The 22,774-nt window shown below is 36.3% G+C and overlaps 1 long non-coding RNA gene and 1 pseudogene across 1 annotated transcript; one reads left to right on the top strand and one right to left on the bottom strand.

The window, feature by feature from the left end:
• LOC139140649 (carbonyl reductase [NADPH] 1-like) overlaps positions 1-22,774 on the bottom strand; it is a 45,775-nt pseudogene that overhangs the window by 10,359 nt on the left and 12,642 nt on the right.
• Positions 14,511-15,986, top strand: LOC139140654 (uncharacterized). The gene is made up of 3 exons (XR_011554036.1): positions 14,511-14,595; positions 14,791-14,989; positions 15,905-15,986. It is a non-coding gene; the product is annotated as an uncharacterized lncRNA (long non-coding RNA).

Raw genomic sequence — 22,774 nt, 5'->3', positions numbered from 1 at the left:
AAAATAGCTGTAAAAATACACAATTGAAGATTTCATCATACTTTGAATATATCACATCGGATCATCCCTATGACCATGTCAACCAAAGCTATCTGATGAGTAGTTTTTGAGAATAAAATTTCCTGACCAAAAATGGCAACAATTGCCCCTAAAACAAAAACTGCAGATTTCATTATAATTTCAAAAGATCAAATTTAGTTCATCAATAGAAACCTGTATACCAAATTTCAAAGCTGTTAGACCAGTACTTTTTGAGAAACACATTTTTTGACCAAAAATGGAAAAAATTGCCCCAAAAATTACAAAATTGCAGATTTCATCATAATTTCAAAAATATCACTTAGTTCATCAATAGAAACCTGTATACCAATTTCAAAGCTGTTAGACCAGTACTTTTTGAGAAACACATTTTTGACCAAAAATTGGAAAAATTGCCCCAAAAATACAAAATTGCAGATTTCATCATATATTCAAGATATCATATTTAGTTCATCTGTAGGAACCTGTATACTAATACCAAATATCAAAGCTGTCAGATGGGCGGTTTTGATGAAATAAAGTTTTGACCAAAAATGACCAAAAAAATTCCTTAAAAGTACAGATTTGCATATTTCATTACAATTTGAACAAATCTAAGTTGGGTTATCCCAAGGGACCTATATACAAAATAACAAAGCTGTCTGACCAGCGATTATGAAGAAGATTTTTTACCAAAACGCCTTTTTTGGCGCTAATTTGCATATTTTCAACAATATCAAAAAATACCGTCAAGGACAGTGTGCTCACATTCAGTTTGAATTGGTAAATTCAAGAAATATTTAAACCAGAAAAACAAGAATGACAAAAGCAAATAAGGTCTGCAACTTAGGTACTGGAGGTCGTCTTTGGGAACATGCATATCATCTTCTATAGCAACGGGACAAGCAGATCCTACATACAGAAAGCAACGTCAACAAAAAAATTAGCCAGAGAAGCTTGACAAAAAGAAAAGGTGGGAGAGTGGGGAAAAAATAAAGAGTGGGGGAAAAAATAAAGAGTGGGAAAAAATGTACAAGGGATCTGGTAAAAAGTAATGCTACCTCATCAATCTTCTAGCCCCTACCCCCTCCTGAATATCAAATGTTCCACCCCTTACATAAAACCAGCTGACAGGAAATGTATTTACAACCTTGGGGATGTTTTAATTAATGCTATGAGTGCTATCATTCAAATGTAAACAACACTTAAATCAGTTACAGATAGTGAAATGCCTTCCACTGTGGGGGGATTACAACATCTGGAATTATCCTGGATCCTAATTTCTCATCAGTTCTTATGTGTCTTAACATGCAAAAGTTGCAAAAATTGGTTCGCAATGAAAATATTTACTTCAACTTTGTTTTCTGGATCAAATTTTACTACAAATTGATATTAAATTTGACAAAATTATGTTCACAGCCTTCGAAACTCTCTCACAACATATCCTGGGTTGGTGTAGGTCATTTAAGGTCACAAACTGAGAAAATTACCTAAAATATAAAAATTTGGGGGTTCCCAACACTTTGAGCAGAAAATTTATCAAATAACATCCCTCGGGACTTTCGTACCAAATTAAAGCTATCAGACAAGTAATTTTGAGAACAAGTTGTCTGTCCAAGAGCTTTAAAAAGAAAATATTTTTAAGATTTTTGACCAAAAATGACAAAAATTGCTCCAAAACAGTAATATTTCAAATTTTGTCGTAACTTCAACAATTAGAAGGGTAACACCCTTGTAAACATCCAATCTAAATTTGAGAGCAATTGGGCTAGCGGTTTCTGAAAAGATGAAATTTTACTTACAATGAGAAAAATAACCAAAAAATTCAGCAAAAATACAAAATTCGAGATATCTTCACAATATTCATAAAACTGATTTTCATCAACCTGAGGAACCTGTATACTAAATATCAAAGCTATCAGATTTGTTGTTTTTGAATAAAAAAAATTTTGACCAAAAATTCGGAAAATTGCCCTAAAATTACAAATATGAAAATTTCAATTCAATTTGTATAAACTTGACTGAGGTCATCCTGAGGAACATGTATACCAACTTTCAAAATAATCAGATGAGTGGTTTCAGAAAAAATACCGCAATTATATGGTGTCGCTCAAATTTGATCAGAATTGGTATATACCAGTATGGGTTACCAATGATCAACAATAAATGTTGTTTCTATCTGTTCAGTGGAGGAAAATTCTACGTTGATGTTATGGCAATGATTTCTGCACAGTACAACCAGAAAAAAATATGAGCTAACAACAAGAAATATTTAAACCAGAAAAACAAGAATGACAAAAGTAATTAAGGTCTAACTTTTGGTACTGGAGGTAAACTTTAGCAACATGCATAGCAGAAACAAGCCCCTCTTAGTTTAGTATAAACGGTCTTCCCCCATCTACTGTCTACGGTTGCAGCTGGTCTGTTAATATGTAACAGTTCATAAACTACAGGAAATGACTCAAGATCAGTGGAGTTGCCTGTTTCTCACTGGCATGCCTCCTGCACATTTGCTGGATTTCACTTTTTCTTACCTCATTTGCACATTTTTGACACTGATATGTTCATTTGAAGAAATTCACATCTCAACTCCTGCATCTACCTGTACACCAATACTGAGATGGTAGCTTTGGCGGTATGGGAGCCTTTGTGTGTGACGGACATACAGCTGCACATACCCACAAATATACAGACATACAGACATGCAAATCAGATGCAAATGAACTGATTCAGCTTACGATAACCTCACATTGGTACACCAAATGTGAGCTAAAAACATTTTTTTACTAAAAACTGAAAAAATTACCCCAAAAATGGAAACATGCAAATTTCATCCCAAATTTGAAAGACCTACTTTAGAATACCTAAAGGAACCTGCACACCAAGTTTCAACCCAATCTAACCAACGGTTACAGAGGTTTAGGAATTTGCAGTGTTTTTTCTTTTTTCCCTCATTTGCATATTTTGACACTGACAAGTTCATTTGAACCAATCACATCTCCATCCCTAGGTGCACCTGTACACTAAATACTAAGACAGTAGGTGCTGTGGTTTAGGTGTTTTTGATGTGGACGGCCATACATACATACGTACATACAGACATGCAAATCGGATGCAAATGAACTGATTCAGCTTATATGATAACCTCACATTGGTATACCAAATGTGAGCTAAAATTAAAAAAAATATATTCTCAAATCATATTTTTCATCTAAGCAACAAATAGCAAATCAGTAAGAACTGCGGTTATCAAGATATTTGAGTGACGGACGCCTCACAAACGGACATACATACATATTGATAAAGGATGCCGGACAGATACCCATCCCAATAGCTTCAAAAGACTATCGTATAGTAGCTAAAAATGAAAATTTCACCACAATACTAACGAAAATCACCATAAACATCCCGCATACAGAGTTTCAACAAAATCTAGACTGCCGTTACAGAGTTTCAGCGTTTGCTGGATTTCTCTGTTTTCTACCACATTTCTTTTTTTTACCTCATCATCCTATTTTGAAGAATGGCACTTTCATTTGAACAAATTCACATCTCCACCCCCAGGTGCACCAGTACACCAAATACTACAATGGTAGTGCTGCGGTTTTTGAGTTTTCGATGTGCATGAAGATAGCATGCACACATACTAACATACATAAATGTAGACACCGCTGACCTACCATAAAAACTCTTTTTGGTATAATATACATACATGTATACACCAAATGTGAGCTAAAAATTGTCCTGAAAATAGAAAATTGTGAATTTATCAAAATTTGAATATTTCACAATTTGATCATCCCTATGAACCTGTATAACAAATATCAGTGCTGTCAGACAAGGGGTTTTGGTGTAAAAAATTCTATTTGTTTCAGCCAAACCTTAAAGCCCAATACAGCAGCAAATGTGTTGTAAACCAATCTCAAATTATCCTCAGTTTTCCAAGGGTTTTCTTCAAGTAAGACACATTAAAGACCAAAAAGTGTACAACACTGTCGATAGCCTAAGAAGTAGCATTTAAATTCAAACTTTTAACATGATTTTAGATTTTCCGAGAATTTCAAAAAACAAGTCATTGACAATGACATAGTCCCACTTGTAATAGGAGTATTAGTCTTGATGGGGCAGGGAAATGTGGTAATTAAGAAGTATCACTGGAGTGTATATGTTCAGATCTATGGGCACATAGGTCTATGTCATTGTTCCCAATTTGAAACAAGAGGCATGTCTAAGTTCTGGTTCTAAATCGGGAAAAAAATCAGACCTCTAGCTGTATTGGCCAGCCAAGAAACACATATGCGCATAATAAACGAGGTACAAGATGTGACATCTTAAGGTCTATTATCCTATCAAAATTGAAGCGTAAAGAACTTGTGGTTACTGATTTGTGCATATATATGTATAATCAAGGTCAAAGGTCAACAAGGTCATGTCACATTGCTAAGTTATCCCTATATACCAAAAATCAGACCTCTAGCTCTATTGGTTCGCTTAAAATTAGATATGCACATAATAATGAGGTACAATATGTGGTGTCATAAGGTGTCCCATCATATCAATATGAAGGGTGTAGCACTTGTGGTTACTGAGTTATGAACAAATATGTATATTTGAGGTCAAAGGTCACGTGACATTTTGTCAAAAAAATTGTATTGCTAAGTTATCCCTATATACCAACAAGTCATCGTTGATGACACAGTCCCCACTTGTTAATGGGTACTTTCATTACAGGTCCTCAGGGAGGATAGAGTCGTCTTCATTAGGTCTGTGATAAAAATACTTTGATACAGATGGTACTCAATGGCCAAAAATGAGTTCCATGGTGATGAAACATAAAACAATGTAGGCCACTATCCTAAAGGTCATTAAATGAGTCAACTGGGAATTAGTTGACAGGATGTTGCAAAACATTTTTTCATACTATCCTAACATGTCATGTCTGAGTTATGGCTCAGTACATGAGAAAATCGTAGCAAAATCGCTGCCATGCAGCGATATTTGATCTTACTGTTTAAAATATCAACAAGTATATGTATGACATAAGTCAATGTCCAGGTACAAACTTTGAATAAAATCAGTTGAGACTTGCCAGAGTTATGGCTCTTGACATGAAAAAAACCATAACAAAATTGCCACCATGTGGCCATATTGGACCATATCGAGAAGCAAATCGACGTACATATGTATACTATAAGTCAATGTCTTTGTACCAACTTTGAATAAATTTGCTTGATACATGTCTGAGTTATGGTTTAGGACATGGAAAATCGTAAAAAAATGGCCACACGGCGGCCATATTGGATCGTATCACAAAACAAATCAATATGCATATGTATGACATAGGTCAATGTCCTTGTACCAACTTTGAATAAAATCAGTTGAGATATGCCTGAATTATGGCTCTGTACACGAAAAAATCGTAACAAAATGGCCGCACAGCAGCCATATTGGATCATATCACAAAACAAATTGACGTGAATATGTATAACATTGGTCAATGTCCTTGTACCAACTTTGAGTAAAATCGGTTCAAATATGTCTGAGTTATGGCGCTGTACATGAAAAAATTGTAATAAAATCGCCATCTGGCGGCCATATTGGATCGTATCACAAAACAAATCGACATGCATATATATGACATAGATCAATGTCCTTGTACCAAGTCTGAATAAAATCTGTTGAGATATGCCTGAGTTATGGCTCTGTACATGAAAAATCATAACAAAATGGCCACCTGGCGGCCATATTGGATCGCATCACAAAACAAATTGACGTGCATATCTATGACATTAGTCAATGTCCTTGTACAAACTTTAAATAAAATCATTTGAAACATGCCTGAGTTATGGCTCTGTACATGGAAAAAATCGAAATAAAATGGCCGCCTGGCGGCCATATTGAATTGTGTCACAAAACAGATCAACGTGAATATGCATGACATAAGTCAATGTCCTTATACAAAGTTTGAATAAAATCGGTTGAGATATGCCTGAGTTATGGCTCTGTACATGAAAAAATCGTAACAAAATGGCCGCCTGGCGGCCATATTGAATCGTATCACAAAACAAATTGACGTGCATACCTATGACATTGGTCAAAGTCCTTGCACCTTTTTGAATAAAATCGGTTGAAACATGTCTGAGTTATGGCTCTGTACATGAAAAAATCGCAATAAAATGGCCGCCTGGCGGCCATATTGGATCGTATCAGAAAACAAATTGACGTGCATCTGTATGACATATGAAGTAATCCTTGTACCAAGTTTGAATGAAATGGCTCCAAGCATCTCTGAGATATCTGCGTGAACGGACGGACGGACGGACGGACGCACGCACGCACGGACATGACCAAACCTATAAGTCCCCCGGAACGGTGTCCATGGGGACTAAAAATCAGACCTCTAGCTCTATTGGCTCGCTCAAAATTAGATATGCACATAATTAATGAGGTACAATATGTGGCGTCATAAGGTGTCCTATCATACCATATATGAAAGGTTTAGCACTTGTGGTTACTGAGTTATGGACAAATATGTATATTTGACGTCAAAGGTCATCAAGGTCACGTGACATTTTGTCAAAGTGTCTGAGATATCTGCGTGAACGGATGGGTGAACGGATGGACTCACGGACGGATATGTCCCAATCTATAAGCCCCTGGACTTTATCTGTGGGGACTAAAAACTGTGTCACTGCATCCTTTTTGCAATATGAATACGATGAGAAACTAAATTTTTATTTTTCTTGGCCTTATACATTGGCTTTATATGGGAGTCTATGGAGAGCTGCCTTATACATGGGAGTCTATGGAGGTGTAAACTAAAAAGTCCTCTAACACAGCCAAATTTGATCACATTGTGAAGCAAATTGACGTGCATCTGTATGAGGTAGGGTACTATCCTTGTACCAAGTTTGAACAAAATCGCTCCAGGCGTCTCTGAGATATCTGCGTGAATGGACGGACGGACACACGGACGGACGTGCCGCACGCACGGACATGACCAAACCTATAAGTCCCCCCCGACGGTGTCCTTGGGGACTAATAATCATATGACAGGAAAATAAAGATTACAACAAATAGTTGGCATTCGTGTGTTGTGCATTAAGTAAATGGCATCACGCTTGTTTCTGGTATGATCATGGTGTGTATGTGCGGGGAAATACTGTTTTTTTTACTTTTCTGTTGGTCGCCAATTTTTGAGTACGTCCACCAGTTTATTATTCAGCCTGTTAAAACGTGTAGGCATGGTCCAAATCAGCAAGCAGTGATAACTCTGATCTTTCCACATCATTTCCAAGAACTCTGTTATCTGGAGAGATTAAAATTGAAAAATTTATTACCAGTAAGCAAATCAATCCAGTCATCATTATCAGAAGATAAAATGTATGCAAATTAAGAAAGAAACACAAATATAATATCTTTTTGGTTAATTATATACACACCAAATATGAGCTAAAAACCGACTCAAAGCAGGTCTGTTCATTATAAGCACATATGTAAAATTATGACTACGGTAAGTATTGAAATGGAGACATAACAAAATACATAAATGAGTACACTATAGGTGTAACCGTAAAGACTCAAATTGTGTGCTGAACACACATGAGGCTGAGATTGGGGATTTGGCTCAGCTGTTTTGTCTATGGCTTCTGCGCTAGGTGACTGGTGCTATATGTTGTGAGTTCAAATCCGACTGAAACCACAATATATTACAAAAGTGTATGGACACAAATTCCATGAGCACAATCATGCTGTATTCAGTTTAGATTGTCAGCTTGAATTTACAGCTATAGACATCAGTTAAGACTGATGACACAGTCCTTGACGTAAAAGAACTTTGTCATTCAAAGTCACTGAAATGTACGTTGTACCAATGATGTGAAATGACCTAAGTTACAATGAAAACAATGTCAAGGCATGTAGAGTACGAACTCAACACATGGAAACTAGACAATATGGCTGCCTCCAAGTGCTAAATTTGCTTTCCTGTGCGTGCATGATACAGCCTTGGGGCTTAGTGGGCCAGGGTCGGGTGTTGGAGTATATTTCTATTCTTTCAAGTATCATCATAAATCCCTGACAAACTGTGTTTAAAACCCTTCCTCCAAAATACCACGGACAGGTAAAAAAAATCTAAGTTGTCAAAGAGCAGTCGGGGGTTCACTTCCATTACTTGCCAATATGTATATGCGCCGCCCAATGGGGTGGGTTTTTCAGCAACGTGGTCCAAAATGGGGGGGGGGGGGTCAATTCACTGTAAACCATGGTCTAAAATGGGGTTGAAGTTTGAGTGCCACACAAGAACAAATTTTAAGTCTGTTCCATCTCGCTAGCAGGGTTCTGAGCTGCACTCAATAAGCATGGATATCTTTTCTGTGGCAGGGGAACCATTACAGAGACCCCCTGGCTTAAAGTAAATATGGACTTTGTTTTAAAACATTGTCACTGATTTGTCAGAACTCTACATATGGCAGATTTTGCCCAATAGAAAATACCCAAACAAGTGGCTCTACTGCTCCTAGTATTATTCAGGTCGACCATGGCCATATGAAGTAGTATTGCTTTACAGACAAACAGCGAGGTTTGTTGTGAATTGTAATTAAAAAAAAAAATACCAGTCAGACTGTAACTGCAGATAACTGATAATTTGTAGAAGCTGGACCAAAATTTGGTGAGAGTGAAAGGCATTTTCTTTCACAAAATTTTTTAGTATTTCTTCATGATTTTTCGGAATCATGGCTTGGCCAGCAACAAAATAGCTCTAAACGCAGTATAAGCTTACAGTGGTAGGCTTTGCCGGGGCAAATACTTGCTTTTTCCGTTTTAAAAATGTTGACGCTATGACTGTTGACCTGGGTCAAAGGTCATAAAGGTCTAAAATGGGGTCCTAAAACAACGAGATTTTAGGTCTAAAATGGGCCTGGGTTTTATACCTGCGGCGCACACATACCACTTTTCTGAACAAGTACTCCCCCCCTCCCCGCCTCACGCCCACCCCCCACCCCCGCCGCGAGGTCCCGCCGTTCTCCCCGAGAGTGGTACAGCAGTTCTAGCTCTGCGTTATATAATGCCGGAAACACACAGCATCGTACGCAGGGCCATCATTCAATGTGCGATGTTTCTGTGTAAGTTCACATCAGTGTAATTTGATTTTGGACGAAGACAATCAGCACTCGCACACAGGCGTTCTGTTTACTGGATAGTTTGTATAAGTGTAGTTTATGCTACGTTCCGATGTTCTGTTCCGTAAAAGTCTACGGAACAGAACGTCGGAACCATGGTCGGAACGTAGCATAAAACAAACTGCCCAGTAAATAGCTCTGCATGGCCATGGCAGGGCTGTGTGTTAGCGGCGCGGCGTTTAGTTTATACATGGTTATACGAGGTGTGTGAAGTTGGTTCCTAGTTCCTAGTTCCTAGTTCCTTATTCGACCCGATCTGAATAAGGAACTGCAACGTGAAGTTGGTTCCCGGTTCCTAGTTCCTTATTCGGCCCATTCTGAATAAGGAACTGCAATGTGAAGTTGGTTCCTAGTTCCTAGTTCCTTATTCGATGGTTCCCAGTTCCTTATTCGGCCCATTCTGAATAAGGAACTGCAATGTGAAGTTGGTTCCTAGTTCCTAGTTCCTTATTCGATGGTTCCCAGTTCCTTATTCGGCCCATTCTGAATAAGGAACTGCAATGTGAAGTTGGTTCCTAGTTCCTAGTTCCTTATTCGATGGTTCCCAGTTCCTTATTCGGCCATTCTGAATAAGGAACTGCAATGTGAAGTTGGTTCCTAGTTCCTAGTTCCTTATTCGATGGTTCCCAGTTCCTTATTCGGCCCATTCTGAATAAGGAACTGCAATGTGAAGTTGGTTCCTAGTTCCTAGTTCCTTATTCGATGGTTCCCAGTTCCTTATTCGGCCCATTCTGAATAAGGAACTGCAATGTGAAGTTGGTTCCTAGTTCCTAGTTCCTTATTCGATGGTTCCCAGTTCCTTATTCGGCCATTCTGAATAAGGAACTGCAATGTGAAGTTGGTTCCTAGTTCCTAGTTCCTTATTCGATGGTTCCCAGTTCCTTATTCGGCCCATTCTGAATAAGGAACTGCAATGTGAAGTTGGTTCCTAGTTCCTAGTTCCTAGTTCCTTATTCGATGGTTCCCAGTTCCTTATTCGGCCCATTCTGAATAAGGAAATGCAATGTGAAGTAGGTTCCTAGTTCCTAGTTCATTATTCAAAATACATTTTTGACCAATTCTAATCGTATTAACGCCATTTGCACTAGTTCCTGATTCATTTCTTAGTTTCTAATTCAGTTCCCGATTCAAAATAACATTTTTGTCCCAGTTTACCCCTTTTCAACCAAATTTTACTGCAAATAGAAACCTAGTTCCTAGTTCCTTATTCGATGATTCCCAGTTCCTTATTCGGCCCAGTCTGAATAAGGAAATGCAATGTGAAGTTGGTTCCTAGTTCCTAGCTCCTTATTCGATGGTTCCCAGTTCCTTATTCGGCCCATTCTGAATAAGGAACTGCAATGTGAAGTTGGTTCCTAGTTCCTAGTTCCTTATTCGATGGTTCCCAGTTCCTTATTCGGCCATTCTGAATAAGGAACTGCAATGTGAAGTTGGTTCCTAGTTCCTAGTTCCTTATTCGATGGTTCCCAGTTCCTTATTCGGCCCATTCTGAATAAGGAACTGCAATGTGAAGTTGGTTCCTAGTTCCTAGTTCCTTATTCGATGGTTCCCAGTTCCTTATTCGGCCATTCTGAATAAGGAACTGCAATGTGAAGTTGGTTCCTAGTTCCTAGTTCCTTATTCGATGGTTCCCAGTTCCTTATTCGGCCCATTCTGAATAAGGAACTGCAATGTGAAGTTGGTTCCTAGTTCCTAGTTCCTTATTCGATGGTTCCAGTTCCTTATTCGGCCCATTCTGAATAAGGAACTGCACTGTGAAGTTGGTTCCTAGTTCCTAGTTCCTTATTCGATGGTTCCCAGTTCCTTATTCGGCCCATTCTGAATAAGGAACTGCAATGTGAAGTTGGTTCCTAGTCCTAGTTCTTCTTATTCGATGGTTCCCAGTTCCTTATTCGGCCCATTCGAATAAGGAACTGCAATGTGAAGTTGGTTCCTAGTTCCTAGTTCCTAGTTCCTTATTCGATGGTTCCCAGTTCCTTATTCGGCCCATTCTGAATAAGGAACTGCAATGTGAAGTTGGTTCCTAGTTCCTAGTTCCTAGTTCCTTATTCGATGGTTCCCAGTTCCTTATTCGGCCCATTCTGAATAAGGAACTGCAATGTGAAGTTGGTTCCTAGTTCCTAGTTCCTAGTTCCTTATTCGATGGTTCCCAGTTCCTTATTCGGCCCATTCTGAATAAGGAAATGCAATGTGAAGTAGGTTCCTAGTTCCTAGTTCATTATTCAAAATTACATTTTTGACCAATTCTAATCGTATTAACGCCATTTGCACTAGTTCCTGATTCATTTCTTAGTTTCTAATTCAGTTCCCGATTCAAAATAACATTTTGTCCCAGTTTACCCCTTTTCAACCAAATTTTACTGCAAATAGAAACCTAGTTCCTAGTTCCTTATTCGATGGTTCCCAGTTCCTTATTCGGCCCATTCTGAATAAGGAACTGCAATGTGAAGTTGGTTCCTAGTTCCTAGTTCCTTATTCAAAATTACATATTTGACCAATTCTAATCTTATTAACGCCATTTGCATTCTTAGTTTCTAATTCAGTTCCCAATCCAAAAAATACTTTTGTCCCAGTTTACCCCTTTTTAACAAAATTTTAATTGCAATTGGAAACTTAGTATCTAGTTCCTTATTCGATGGTTCCCAGTTCCTTATTCGGCCCAATCTAAATAAGGAACTGCAACGTGAAGTTGGTTCCTAGTTCCTTATTCAAAATAACACATTTGACCAATTCGAATTTTATCAGATCAATTTCATTTCAGTTCCAGATTTATTTTATAGTTGTAATTTAAGTCAGTTTATGATTTACAATAATACTTTTGGCCATTGTACCTGTTTCAAACCAAATTTCAGTGCAGTTCATGATTCGACTGATAATTAGAACCCTAGTTCCCAGTTCCTTATTCGGCGAAATCTGAATAAGGAACTGCAATGTGAAGTTGGTTCCTAGCTCCTAGTTCCTTATTCAACCCAAGCTGAATACGGAACTGCAACGTAAAGTAGGTTCCTAGTTCCTAGTTCCTTATTCAAAATAACACATTTGACCAATTCGAATTTTAACTAGGCCATTTTCACTTCAGTTTTTGATTTATTTCGTAGTTTCTAATTCTAATTCCCGAGTCATAAAACTCTTAGCCCATTTTACCCGTTTTCAACCAAATGTCAACTGCAGTTCCTAATTTGACTGATAATTGGAAGCCTATTTCCTGGTTCCTTATTGACTCAATCTGGAAAAAAACCTGCAACCATTACGTTAAGTTTGATTCCCAGTTCTTATTCAAAATAACATCTATGACCGATTCTAATTGTATTGAGGCCATTTTCACTTCAGTTCCTGATTCATTTCCCATTTTCTAATTCAGTTGCCCATTCAAAATACTTTTTCCCCATTTACCCGTTTTCAACAAAATTTTACCGCAGTTCCTGATTTGACTGATAATTAGAAGCCGAGTTCCTAGTTTTTTATTTGACCCATTCTGAAAAGAAACTGCAATGTTAAGTTCGATTCCCAGTTCCTTATTCAAAATAACACCTGCGAACAGTTCTACTTGTATGTAGGCCATTTTCACTTCAGTTCCGGATTCATTTCAGTTTCTTATTCAGTTCCCTATTCAAATAATATTTTTTGTCCATTGTACCCGGTTTTCAACCAATTTTTACTACAGTTCCTGATTCGATTGATAATTAGAAGCCTTGTTCCAAGTTCCTTATTCTCAAAATAGAATAAGGAATTGCAATGTGAAGATTGTTCCTAGTTCCTTACTCAATATAACACATTTGACCATTCTAATCGTATCGAGGCCACCTTTACTTCAGTTCTTGATTCATGTCTTAGTTTCTAATTCAGTTCCTTATTCACAATAATACCTTTGGCCCATTTTACCCGTTTTTAACCAAGGTTCATTGCAGTTCCTGATTTAACTGATAATTAGAAGCCTGGTTCCAGTTCCTTATTCAAAGTAACATATTTGACCAATTCAAATTGTATTTAGGCCATTTTCACTGAGTTCCTGATTCATTTCTTAGTTTCTAATTCAGTTTCCCATTCAAAATAATACTTTTGGAACATTTTACCCATTTTCAACCAAATTTCACTGAGTTCCTGATTCAACTGATCATTAGAAGAATAGTTTCTGGTGCACAATTATTTTAACTTGCATGTTTATTATTATCCAGAATTTAACCAAGTTCTTATGCTAGCCCACCATTTGTAAAACACAAAGACAACAATCATGTAAAAAAAGGCTTTGCAGACAAACTTTATAAACTGAAAGCAGAGAAATCATACTGTCAGTTGTCAACAAAAGTAATAAACTATCTCCAGAAATGCTTCAGTTATGCCCTAAGTCAAAACAACAGCAATGTGAGTGATCTAGAAAGAAACCTTAGGGCAATTGTCCCCCATGCATTTGGTGATCACACTAATTGTGATACAAAGTGGTGCCAATATATGAAAGATCCAGCTCAGTATAAGCACAAAAGCCTCCCATACGGTAAAGATTTGTGTGGTGAAGATCTAAGGAAGGACTTAGATAGTATCTTGAATTTGTACATAGCCAATTCGAGTGACCTTGCGAGATTAGGTTCATCACAAGGAAACGAAAGTTTGAATATGGTGATAGCTTCAAAAGCACCGAAAGCCAAACACTACAGCAGTTCTAACAGCTTTAATATGCGTGTGGCTGCAGCAGTTGCCCAGAAGAATATAGGACATAGATACATTAGTAAGGTTGGTAAAAGAATGACTCAGTGATAGAGTGAGAAGCTAGGTCAGTTTAACATTACTAGTGAATACCATATAATGTTAAAAGTATACGGTCACCTATTTGAATTTAGTGACAGTTACAATGGAAAGCGAAGAACTAGCCAATCACAGATTTCAAGTTAGAGGCTGTTTTTTAAAAACAGAGTCCTCACATATCCATTTTGAATACCCTAGGTGACTATATCTTTAAATGCTTATTTTGTTAGACCAGTAACCTTGGCAACAGATCGTTATAGTTTTCTCTACCTAGCTCAGCATGGCAACCAGTCAGTATAACATTAAATTGACCCATTACATTCCCAGATGCTGTTCATCCCAAAAAATCACAGTTTGGCAATCATAATGAGGAATATAATAAGACAGACTGAGAACCTGCATACATGTAATTACAATATATTGTACTCTGCAAGGGGAAATGAAACTTTTAAATAACTTCCATGTGAACCAGTCAGTTACTTGCTCAACTCCAACAGGCAAATACGCTTATTGTTATTGCTTGATTGCAGGTTCACGAAGAAAATTTACTCTCACCAAGTAGAACATGCCAATTTATGGTGCCAAATTGGATAAGAAAGTCCAGGAAGTGAATGACAGAGTTAAGACCAAGGAAGGGAAGTTGAAGCGGCTACAGGTATGTTGACGTGAGAGAATTTAAAAATAAATTAAAATGAATGCCACAAACAGTGTACATACATACAGAGTGAGACAAAGACAGACAAGCAGACAGACAGCCATAAATAACATGGTTATTTGTAAATATTTCTTATATGAGAACCACTCACTAGATCATACATTTTTTTTGTCAAATTTATTTCTTGTACTTCAGCAAAAAGAGAAAAGAGCCCAGAAGATAGCAGCCACTGAGGTTCGAGAAGGGAGTACGTATGAAAAGGATATTGGGCTGTCCATGTCATCAGAAAAATCCAGGGTTGAGATTCCAGAGCCTGTTGTAGCACCTGAACTTGTGTCTCTACCTTCAGGATCATACACACCTGTGATATTTGATATAGAAACTACATCAGCATGTAAGTACAGTGTGTAAGATCAGTTTTGGAGTTTCTATTGGCATGTTTTCTTGAAAGCTTTTATTTGCATTTTATTGTTCTGCAGTTTCATGTTTGACTCTAAAAATATCCTATATTAAATCCAAACTAGTTAGCACACATCAACACTTCATTGTATTTATCAGTGAACATACACGGTATTTGGAAATTATCTATGATTTTGAAAGAGTGCATTAGTTGTGGTTGGCAGTGTCTTTTCTGCATTTTACTAGTTATCCTTAATGAATTAGGTCAGAGTAATTAAATTCTTAGTTTTGTGTCACCAAAAATTGTTAAAGGAACACAGGTAAATGGTCCAAAAAACACCCAAAAATTAACACACAACAAATTGCCCTTTTTGCAGTTTCTTTTAACAAGAGCACACATAAGTGGGGTAAACTTAAGTAGTCTTGTAGAGGTTACACTGTTTATATTGCAACATGATTCAATAATACTAATATGACTAACTGAAGAAGAAAATTGCATTAATTAAAAGTCAGACATTGTTTGGGGACAGAACATCACCAAAAACATTTTTTTTGCTACAAAATTGCACTTTTTTCTCAGTAAATCTCTGAAAACCTATGCATGCGGACACAAAACAAAAAATTACTTTAGTCTTAATGGCAAACACAGGTTGACAAAAACAAAGTATGCTTGGGTTTCATAGAGATGTATGTAGTTTGAATCAATTTGGTGTAAAAGTCATGATGCTTGTTGATATTCCATATGAAAGTATTGTTCATACAAAAAGTGAACATAGTAGATAGAACACATTATTCAACTTCAGTAACTTCCCGACTGTAACCAAAATCAATGTTTTTACACAGCCTGGATTGACTCTATATTACTATTCAGAAGACTAAACTTTTCATGTTTCATTTTATTGAATTTCAGACTCAACTGCAGAAATCACTCAAATTGCAGCTGTGTCAGGAGATTCCCAGTTCAGCTAGTATATTTGCCAACACAGCCAATTGTCGCATTGCCAGTGAAAAACTCGCCTTACCGTGAAAAATGGTAAATTGTACTATGAAGGAAACCCAGTGACTACAGTTCCGAGGAGACATGCTTGAATAATTTTATTACATTTATCTGTAGATTTGATAATCCAATTTTAATTGCACACAATGCTCGATCTTTTGATTGTAGGTATTTATTGCAAGCCATGAACAAATGTTCCTTGACAGATAAGTTTCTCACAAGTGTGTGTGGATTTGTAGATTCTTTACCTCTGTTCAGATCACTTTATCCTGACAGGTCTTCATATTCCAAGAAAGTCTTGTAAATGACTATGTAGGGCAACACTATGAAGCTCACAATGCTGTTGCTGATGTTCTTATGTTACAGAAATTATTGAACACCTGCGGGGTTACTGTATCATTGATGATAGAGAGAAGTTTTACATCACAGTGGATGATCCAATATCTCAGTTACAAAAAACAACAATCTACTAATTACAGCACAATAATCTCCATTGTAAATAATAACATTTTAAGTCAGTCTATGGCAAAGAAAGTTGCAGGATCTGGTCTGAATTACAGACACCTTCACATAACATACCAAAGGGGTGGATTGGATGCCTTAAGAGAGTTGTTTACTGAACATGATTGTAATGGTTCTGTAAGAGTAACAAAGTCAACCAAAATAATAAAAAGTGTATATGATTTTTTTCACTCTTTTGCCAGTGATGTGAAACAAAATGTCCATGAGGTAACTATGTTATTTCATTATGCTTCTGACTCTAAGAAAAGGTCATCTATAAATTTTCACTGTAAGGCCAAAAAAAAGGAGAAAAAAAATGTTTCTGGTCATTGACATGTGGCAAAAATGATGCTGCTTTTTTGCTAACAAAATCTTATAATTGGGCCATACCCATGTTTGGTATGGTATATTTCATCCTAAATGGTTTATTTGAGCCTTTCACACCAGCCAGCCAACTGCATTAAGGTTTATACTCGTATAATTGAACTAGATATAGCATTTAAGTGAGATTACCCACAATTCTCCTCGGTTGTAGACAAGGATATTAACCCCTTGACTACCTGTAATGCTGGAAATCCGGCGCCATAAGAAATTAACATTTACATTTAGTGAGAGAAAGTTCTGAGATGATGTATTATGAAATTTGCATAATTTATGCACAAAAATCTATGCAAAAATCAAAATTTTATATATTGATATTTTTTTTTACAAAACTAATTTATTAATTACAATAAGTAAAATTAAATTATCAACAATACACAAATTATATTATAATTAAAACTTGATATAAACTTAGCCTGTGGTAAATGTGAATATATTGTTGGTGGTAGTCAGGGGGTGAAGTTGCACTTCATTTCAATGCATTTCTTTGCAGTTTAATTCTTTGATTGTCATTTTTATAAATATTAAGTGAAGTTATATTGCAGTTTTTTTCAGGCAGGCAAGACTGTCATCAGCTTATCGTTGTAAAGTCATGATATTTCATCAGTTTATGTAGATTTCTTTTGTTGTATCCATTCATAGAAATCTATATTCTTTTTTGACCATCACAAGTGCAGAGTGCCTGTTCTACTGCAAAATAATCCCAATAACTTGAAAAAAAAAGTCTGTTCGAATATATTGTTGAGATTGCTATCTCCTTCAAACAGAAATGGTAATTTTATGAATATTACAATATCTACTCAAAAACCATGAGTGTAATAACAATATACAGTATTAGCCATTTAACAAAATAATTATTAAGGTACTCTGTCTACAGAAGAGATTTTACACTTCAAGACTTATCTGTGTATGATATATTTCACTTACTGTGTATGCATGGCAATATGACACAAAGAGATGGACAGGCCAACAGAAAGTAATGAGTCTATATATGTATCTGTTTTTGTTTATCTGTTGGCATATCTACTGTTTGCCTCTGTCTGTTCTTTTTGTATGACCCTGGCCAAAGTATCTTCAAACCTCTGGCATTGTCTTGGTATCCTGGCTTGGTCAGCTCTGCCTTTAAAAACATGTAAGTTAATTGTAGAGATTTCAGCCAGGGTCAATGATACAGAAAGAATAGAGGCAAACAAGTGGAGACGGTATAGATACAAACAGATCCCTAGTTCTGTTTTGGTTGACCTGTCTAGATCTGCATTTTAACTTTCAACAGAGTTTACAGTTTACATTTTACTGCTAGAAGCTTTCTGGGTGTGAAATATAATAAAGAATGTACAAGCGGTAAAAAATGAAAGTATTGTCATTTCCTAAACTGTCGATTTTTTTAATTCTTGGATTCTTCTTTGTAAGCATGATCAAAATGTGTAATAAAATATGGGGTTCCCCGCGCTCGTTTGAGCTACACAAGACCATGAATTTTAATATTTTTTGAGGATAAATGCTGAGTCAGCATTTTTCTACATGGCCGAAATCATTCAATGCCGTTATCTTAAAATTAAGCGTAGTGACAATACAGTATTAGCGTATCACTGTTATTTATTTCTTTTGACTAAGTTGTGTGCAAATTTTCATTAAAATGACAATAGTAGCAGTTGCTTTTCCAGCAACTCTCCATGCAATCCTATCAGAAGAGACAAATTCCATGCTTGGTTACAAATGTAACACTCATATATCCTTAAATAATAGTTAACATCTTTTTAAGATTTTGTTTTTGAGTCATATATTTAACCACATTGGATTAGGGAGATATGCATGATATCATTCTTGTCTAGGAATGTTACATGACATACACACAGGTTTATTTTCCGAATGTATTTCCAAGTAATTCTGTGTGTTCTGAATAAATGTGACATATTCTCATGGAACATATTGCATTGTGGTCTATTTCATTCTTTCCATTTCATTTCTATTCCAGTGGTCTGTTTCATTCATTTCACTGTTTTCTTCTTTATCATGACATATATTAATACTTGAAATCCTTGCAGAAATGAAAGACTTTTGTTTCAATGGTAAATTTCATGAAATAATTGAAAATTTGCTTGACAATGGTAAAATTAACCACATATACACTGCAAGAGTCAATTTTTTCTATCTGATCAAATTACAAATTGTTTGGACTCAATGATAAAAGTTGTTGGCATTTTAAGAGCATCAGACATAAAATAGCTGCATCAGAGTAAGCATCATGAATGCATGTGAGCATGGCTGAATTTCCCATAGGGTCCCAAGGAAATAATTAGGACCCTAGGGGGTCTTAAAATGACCAAGATAACAGGCTGTTCCAGTATATAATTGCGGAAAAGTATCATTATTTAAAAAACAGCTCTGTCTTAAAGTTTCGTTTTGATGTTAAATAGTAGTGACACACTTGACCTCTGATAGACAGTCACACGACCCCCTAAGTCAGTGATATTCTTTAAACAAGAGGGTTGAAACTCCTGTAGTGGCCCTGCATTGGGTTTTACATTGGTATAAAAAGTTAGTTTACCTGAAAAACAAAGATGGTGACCATCACTTTTTAAATTGTCATAATAATCACATTGCTTTGTTCTATTACTTAACCAAATTTCATCAAATTGACATGATTTTTTGCATAGCTACAGAAGTTTCAATAATAGACAATTAATCAAAAGTCACATTTGAAATTGTTTCTAGTTTAAAAATCTCATGGAAAGATTACAAATCTTAAATAATCAAATTTTTTCATCATTTAAATGACGAAATTATAGTTACAATGCTTTTCTTTCAATTTCCAAGTACAAAATTGAATGTAGCATCCCATTTTCTAACTACCGTGAGATATTTGCAGAGCTAGGGAGTCATCTTTTGCAGTACGTTTCCATGGAAACGAGCACGGTGACCCCTATTTTTATTTCATTTTTGGAATTCTTAATGGAAAAGAATGTCTCTGCAAATTTTCATAAAATTGACATGATTTTTTAATTTTACTGAATTTGTAATCCTTATCCTTAAGTGTAATCAATTAAGATATTCCTTGTGTAGCTAAGGTTTCTATAGCATAAGTACATGTATTTGGAGTTTGGTCACCTCTCGATCTTATGGCTTACACATTCAGTCATCACACGCTTTATCAATACTCTACTATTTTTGCTGAAATGTTATCATTTTATTTCGAATTTAAGTCCATAGACTTGGAGCAAGTCTAACAAGTTCTCAGAGACCCTCATATCTCTTGGCTGAATACAAGTAATAAGTACACTTATTTACCACTCCTAACATACAATTATAATTGGTTTGGGTAGCACACAAAGATGAACTGTTTTGCTTCAGCATGAGCTTTCGAAGACAACAGTCTCCTTTATCACATGCACATGGAGAATGGCCCAAGAAGCACAATTAGCCAATGTATTGTGGGGATAAGAAATCCAATGGAAGATGTCACAGTAAAATAAAGAGTTTTCAAAAAGGTGTGATAACACTGTATGAGGAGGACAATGGCTCAAAAAACATGTCAAGTGACAGAAGTACTGGCGAAATCAGAAATCACTGCCAACACTTGATTGATTCCCCAACACCAACGCTCGAATTTCCTAAAAATATCGTCTTCCAGTTGCGTTAGAATTTGAATGTAACCACAGAGTTTGATCGGCAGCAGCTTCGCGCTGACTGCTTGGTAGTTTTCTGCCCTGTTGCGGCCGGAAAAAATCTAAAAGTGGCATTTTCTGGAGCGTGTGCCCGCGTGTTGCCTATTTGGTGTCCACTTACACAGTGAACGCAACCACGGCTTCGCGCCCTTTTAAAAGGAGGCTCCGCCTTTACAAATGAAACATTGACAAATGAATTAACTTCCTGTTCTACACCAAATTTCGATATTCAATTTATTCCTAGCATATTGCCAAACGATGGTCTTTACATCTTCTCACTTGTTTCGTGCGAACATTGCATATGTGCCGGATTTCGAGCTAATACGCGTTTCGCTCTCTAATATCATCATCAAATATAAGCTGGCCGCGTAATGCACGGCGTTACATGTAAAATCCGATGTTGGAAATGCCAACTCTAAAAACGACATTCACGGAAAGAATCAGAATTCCTTCTTCGATTTTGACATTCAAATTCGATTGGCCTGAAAATGCCACGGATTAATAAATATTGTTGTCTCTCGTGTGATTGCGACATAGGCAGATTGCACTGACAAGTCAAATGGCAGAACTTCAGAAGATGTTTAACTGTCATCGTCAAGTATTATCATGTCAATAAAGACATTTGAAATCAAGGGTTTACATATACAAAGGAATCATACAGCCATTACATTTAGTTTAGGTAACTTTAATATATAACTTTAACTTTTAAATAACGTAATCTTTCTATAACACAAACAAGTGTAAACATCAAGGATTGTTGAATAAACTGTAAAACAAGTCTCAACCTCAGCCACTGTCCAGGCACAATGCGGGGGTGGGGGGGGTGGGGGGGGGGTAAACTAATTGTTTGAACAGATAGTATCAATCATCTCCTGGAATATTTTTCCCAAAGAAAGGTCGATCAAAAGGTATACTTGATTTAAACAGTAAATTTAGTTTGTGTATACCGTATTTCAACTTTACTGAAATTGTGAGAGAAAAGCATCCAAGAGATGTGATTTTGATCGACAGAGTTCACAGGACCGTCAAGTTAGTTTACCGATGTTGTAATGGTAACGCATGTAGCATACTGCTGGCTGGCAACGCGCAATGTGACTATGATAATTTTTTTCTCACAATCCAGTAATTGTCTGGGCAAAACCAATGCATTTTCTACATTTAGAAAAATAAACAAATGACATTGTGCTAGAACATAACATTTGTTTAAAACCAACCCTTTTTTAATGTATTTTTTCATTTTATTTTTACATATTAATGATACTACTATTGTCAAGGACACACAGTTGTGTTGTTGATCATTTAACACAGTAACAGGCAGATGTATTGCGATCGTTTTAAGCTGTTTTTTGATGGACTCGTCCGTCCGATACACTTAGTGTCTAGCCTGTTAAAATTAAGGGTATGTTTAAAATTCAATTTATTGGGTGTCATTCTTAGATAGAGTATGTTACAAAGTAAATTACTCTTTTCTAAAGGATGACATGCACCATTCTTGAATCCTGTATTTCTCAGTATTTCTCATTGAAGATGATGTTTTTGACCCAATAAAGTATATGTTTTCTATAAACTCTATATCTGAAAATTATAGAAAATGTATTTATTTTCCAAAATATGTGGATTTTTTCTTGTTTTGGTCAAAAATACACAAGTATAGAGGGAGTGGTCTGCTTGGTGATCTGGAAACAGCAATGAACAGTAGAGTATCTTAGGAAAAAAGTGTCTCAGAATTTTAAAATTGTTTTAGTTTTTGTGCACAGTAGGGTGTGAAAGTGACAAACCTGGAGTTTTTCAATAAGTCACCGGAGTTGTCACTTTCACATCCTATTGTAAAATATTCAAACGGAATTGAAAAATTCTGAAACAGTTTTTTCTTAAGACGCTCTACTGTTGATTGCTGTTTACAGATCACAAAACGGCCCATTCCCTCTATACTTTCGCGTATTTTTGACCAAAACAAACACACACAGAGACATTTTGGAAAACAAATACATTTTCTATACTTTTCGGATATGTAAATTGTATCCATGACACCATGGCAACGACAATCACAACGAGGCGTGCTCGGCTATTTCCGTAAATGCCGAGTGGTTCAAAGTGAGAAAGTGATTACTTCTTCGCTTTTTTTCTGAAAATACGCCACTACATGCATGAGAAAAATGTTCCAAAGAGGTCCCATTATGTGTAAATATGTTTGTTTCTGTATAACCACAGCAGCAAGAGCGTCACTGCTATGTTT

The sequence above is a fragment of the Ptychodera flava genome, chromosome 9, assembly GCF_041260155.1.
Source record: "Ptychodera flava strain L36383 chromosome 9, AS_Pfla_20210202, whole genome shotgun sequence".
Lineage (NCBI taxonomy): Eukaryota > Metazoa > Hemichordata > Enteropneusta > Ptychoderidae > Ptychodera > Ptychodera flava.
Note: the sequence above shows the minus strand (reverse complement) of the source record. Positions and strands in the feature narration are given on the sequence as shown.